The sequence below is a fragment of the Styela clava genome, unplaced genomic scaffold (assembly GCF_964204865.1).
Source record: "Styela clava unplaced genomic scaffold, kaStyClav1.hap1.2 HAP1_SCAFFOLD_152, whole genome shotgun sequence".
In the NCBI taxonomy this organism is placed as follows: domain Eukaryota; kingdom Metazoa; phylum Chordata; class Ascidiacea; order Stolidobranchia; family Styelidae; genus Styela; species Styela clava.
Genome location: NW_027556558.1, coordinates 32,501 through 37,500, shown reverse-complemented (window position 1 = coordinate 37,500; position 5,000 = coordinate 32,501). Strand labels below are relative to the sequence as shown.

The window sequence follows — 5,000 nt, the reverse complement described above, 5'->3', positions numbered from 1 at the left end:
CCTCTCGGCGGCACCCAAAGACAATTCAGTGCGCGGTCGGCCGGGGCCTACCACCACCTTCGGTAATGATCCTTCCGCAGGTTCACCTACGGAAACCTTGTTACGACTTTTACTTCCTCTAAATGATCAAGTTTGATCGTCTTCTCGACACGCCGACGCGGCCGTTGCCAGCCGCGACGGGGCCGATCCAAGGATCTCACTAAACCATTCAATCGGTAGTAGCGACGGGCGGTGTGTACAAAGGGCAGGGACGTAATCAACGCAAGTTGATGACTTGCGCTTACTGGGAATTCCTCGTTCAAGGGAAACAATTGCAAGTCCCTATCCCAATCACGAATGAGGTTCAACGGGTTACCCGGACCTTTCGGCCTAGGTTAGACACTCGCTGCTTCACTCAGTGTAGCGCGCGTGCGGCCCCGGACATCTAAGGGCATCACAGACCTGTTATTGCTCAATCTCGTGTGGCTAAACGCCACTAGTCCCTCTAAGAAGTTAGACGCCGACCGAGAAGGTCGCGTAACTATTTAGCATGCCAGAGTCTCGTTCGTTATCGGAATTAACCAGACAAATCGCTCCACCAACTAAGAACGGCCATGCACCACCACCCACAGAATCAAGAAAGAGCTCTCAATCTGTCAATCCTACCTGTGTCCGGGCCGGGTGAGTTTCCCCGTGTTGAGTCAAATTAAGCCGCAGGCTCCACTCCTGGTGGTGCCCTTCCGTCAATTCCTTTAAGTTTCAGCTTTGCAACCATACTTCCCCCGGAACCCAAAGACTTTGGTTTCCCGGAAGCTGCCGGAAAGGTCGTCATGGTAACGCCTCCCGATCGCTAGTTGGCATCGTTTATAGTCAGAACTAGGACGGTATCTGATCGTCTTCGAACCTCTGACTTTCGCTCTTGATTAAAGAAAACATTCTTGGCGAATGCTTTCGCAGTAGTTCGTCTTCCGCCGATCCAAGAATTTCACCTCTAACGGCAGAGTACGGACGCCCCCGTCTGTCCCTCTTAATCATTACCTCGTGCTCCGAAAACCAACAAAATAGAACCGAGGTCCTATTCCATTATTCCATGCAACACTATGCAGGCGAACAGCCTGCTTTGAACACTCTAATTTTTTCAAAGTAAACTTATCGGCCACCGCCGACACTCAGTCAAGAGCACCGACGGAGAACCGAAGGTGAGGCGAACGCAACCAGTGACACGCCTTGCGACGGACCGGCGGCGCTCGCCCAAAATCCAACTACGAGCTTTTCAACCGCAACAACTTTAGCATACACTGTTGGAGCTGGAATTACCGCGGCTGCTGGCACCAGACTTGCCCTCCAATGGATACTCGTTAAGAGTTTTAGGATGTACTCATTCCAATTACAGGGCCTCGTTAGAGTCCTGTATTGTTATTTTTCGTCACTACCTCCCCGTGTCGGGAATGGGTAATTTGCGCGCCTGCTGCCTTCCTTGGATGTGGTAGCCGTTTCTCAGGCTCCCTCTCCGGAATCGAACCCTGATTCCCCGTTACCCGTTATCACAAAGGTAGGCACGTAGCGTACCTTCGACAGTTGATAGGGCAGACACTTGAATGATACGTCGTCGGTGCAGAGACCGTACGATCCGCGTGGTTATCCAGAGTCATCAAACGTCACAGGACGAACCCGGTCGGTTTTGATCTGATAAAAGCGCGCCTCCCGAAGTCGGCGCTTAATGCATGTATTAGCTCTAGAATTACCACAGTTATCCACTTCGCTTACGAGACCAAATAAACCAAGACTGATTTAATGAGCCATTCGCAGTTTCGCTTTACGAGAACTCGTACTTGCACCTGCATGGCTTAATCTTTGAGACAAGCATATCACTACTGGCAGGATCAACCAGATAGCTGCGACAGCTGCGCTCGGCCCTTGCTGGGCCGCCCGGCGCGTGCTCGTCGCATTCGTTTAAGACCGAGGCGATCGCCTGCGGCCGTACTCAGCTTCGACAGTCGCTGGCCGCGACGTCCACGCTCTCGCCGGCAGTGCCAGGCGGAGCGATTTGCGTTTTTTCTTTGCTCGCCCTCTCTCGGGCTCGATCCATTCAGTTTCGCACAAACAAGAGCTCTGCCGGCCGCCTGCAGCGGTGCCTAAAACCCGGGCATAACAATGCGACCGTTCTGCTAGGCCGACAAGCGCTCAAGCCAGACGCTCGATCGAACGCCCCCTACATATTAGTCGAGACAACGGCTCGCTCATTAGCATCGCGTTTGTACTTTAACTTTTTTTGGCTCGGCTTCTTTCGACGCCGATGCCGGCGACGCAGCACTCTCTCGCCCGCCAGCCACCGAGAAAAGGGTGCGCTCCGACCGGCCCCGCACCGCTCTTTCTTGGCTCATTCGAAATTACTGTCTTTCGCTCTGACATGCCTTACCTAGGGTTAGGTTAGTATGCTTGCACGTTTGTACTTTAACTTTTTTTGGCTCGGCTTCTTTCGACGCCGATGCCGGCGACGCAGCACTCTCTCGCCCGCCAGCCACCGAGAAAAGGGTGCGCTCCGACCGGCCCCGCACCGCTCTTTCTTGGCTCATTCGAAATTACTGTCTTTCGCTCTGACATGCCTTACCTAGGGTTAGGTTAGTATGCTTGCACGTTTGTACTTAAACTTTTTTCGGCTCGGCTTCTTTCGACGCCGATGCCGGCGACGCAGCACTCTCTCGCCCGCCAGCCACCGAGAAAAGGGTGCGCTCCGACCGGCCCCGCACCGCTCTTTCTTGGCTCATTCGAAATTACTGTCTTTCGCTCTGACATGTCTTACCTAGGGTTAGGTTAGTATGCTTGCACGTTTGTACTTTAACTTTTTTCGGCTCGGCTTCTTTCGACGCCGATGCCGGCGACGCAGCACTCTCTCGCCCGCCAGCCACCGAGAAAAGGGTGCGCTCCGACCGGCCCCGCACCGCTCTTTCTTGGCTCATTCGAGTTTACTGTCTTTCGCTCTGACATGCCTTACCTAGGGTTAGGTTAGTATGCTTGCACGTTTGTACTTTAACTTTTTTTGGCTCGGCTTCTTTCGACGCCGATGCCGGCGACGCAGCACTCTCTCGCCCGCCAGCCACCGAGAAAAGGGTGCGCTCCGACCGGCCCCGCACCGCTCTTTCTTGGCTCATTCGAAATTACTGTCTTTCGCTCTGACATGCCTTACCTAGGGTTAGGTTAGTATGCTTGCACGTTTGTACTTTAACTTTTTTTGGCTCGGCTTCTTTCGACGCCGATGCCGGCGACGCAGCACTCTCTCGCCCGCCAGCCACCGAGAAAAGGGTGCGCTCCGACCGGCCCCGCACCGCTCTTTCTTGGCTCATTCGAAATTACTGTCTTTCGCTCTGACATGCCTTACCTAGGGTTAGGTTAGTATGCTTGCACGTTTGTACTTAAACTTTTTTCGGCTCGGCTTCTTTCGACGCCGATGCCGGCGACGCAGCACTCTCTCGCCCGCCAGCCACCGAGAAAAGGGTGCGCTCCGACCGGCCCCGCACCGCTCTTTCTTGGCTCATTCGAAATTACTGTCTTTCGCTCTGACATGTCTTACCTAGGGTTAGGTTAGTATGCTTGCACGTTTGTACTTTAACTTTTTTCGGCTCGGCTTCTTTCGACGCCGATGCCGGCGACGCAGCACTCTCTCGCCCGCCAGCCACCGAGAAAAGGGTGCGCTCCGACCGGCCCCGCACCGCTCTTTCTTGGCTCATTCGAGTTTACTGTCTTTCGCTCTGACATGCCTTACCTAGGGTTAGGTTAGTATGCTTGCACGTTTGTACTTTAACTTTTTTTGGCTCGGCTTCTTTCGACGCCGATGCCGGCGACGCAGCACTCTCTCGCCCGCCAGCCACCGAGAAAAGGGTGCGCTCCGACCGGCCCCGCACCGCTCTTTCTTGGCTCATTCGAAATTACTGTCTTTCGCTCTGACATGCCTTACCTAGGGTTAGGTTAGTATGCTTGCACGTTTGTACTTTAACTTTTTTTGGCTCGGCTTCTTTCGACGCCGATGCCGGCGACGCAGCACTCTCTCGCCCGCCAGCCACCGAGAAAAGGGTGCGCTCCGACCGGCCCCGCACCGCTCTTTCTTGGCTCATTCGAAATTACTGTCTTTCGCTCTGACATGCCTTACCTAGGGTTAGGTTAGTATGCTTGCACGTTTGTACTTTAACTTTTTTTGGCTCGGCTTCTTTCGACGCCGATGCCGGCGACGCAGCACTCTCTCGCCCGCCAGCCACCGAGAAAAGGGTGCGCTCCGACCGGCCCCGCACCGCTCTTTCTTGGCTCATTCGAAATTACTGTCTTTCGCTCTGACATGCCTTACCTAGGGTTAGGTTAGTATGCTTGCACGTTTGTACTTAAACTTTTTTCGGCTCGGCTTCTTTCGACGCCGATGCCGGCGACGCAGCACTCTCTCGCCCGCCAGCCACCGAGAAAAGGGTGCGCTCCGACCGGCCCCGCACCGCTCTTTCTTGGCTCATTCGAAATTACTGTCTTTCGCTCTGACATGTCTTACCTAGGGTTAGGTTAGTATGCTTGCACGTTTGTACTTTAACTTTTTTCGGCTCGGCTTCTTTCGACGCCGATGCCGGCGACGCAGCACTCTCTCGCCCGCCAGCCACCGAGAAAAGGGTGCGCTCCGACCGGCCCCGCACCGCTCTTTCTTGGCTCATTCGAGTTTACTGTCTTTCGCTCTGACATGCCTTACCTAGGGTTAGGTTAGTATGCTTGCACGTTTGTACTTTAACTTTTTTTGGCTCGGCTTCTTTCGACGCCGATGCCGGCGACGCAGCACTCTCTCGCCCGCCAGCCACCGAGAAAAGGGTGCGCTCCGACCGGCCCCGCACCGCTCTTTCTTGGCTCATTCGAAATTACTGTCTTTCGCTCTGACATGCCTTACCTAGGGTTAGGTTAGTATGCTTGCACGTTTGTACTTTAACTTTTTTCGGCTCGGCTTCTTTCGACGCCGATGCCGGCGACGCAGCACTCTCTCGCCCGCCAGCCAC

General features: G+C 54.4%; 1 non-coding gene across 1 annotated transcript; it reads right to left on the bottom strand.

The window, feature by feature from the left end:
- Window positions 1-63: 63 nt before the first annotated feature.
- LOC144418960 (small subunit ribosomal RNA) lies at window positions 64-1,873 on the bottom strand. The gene has a single exon (XR_013473759.1). It is a non-coding gene; the product is annotated as a small subunit ribosomal RNA (ribosomal RNA).
- Window positions 1,874-5,000: the final 3,127 nt, after the last annotated feature.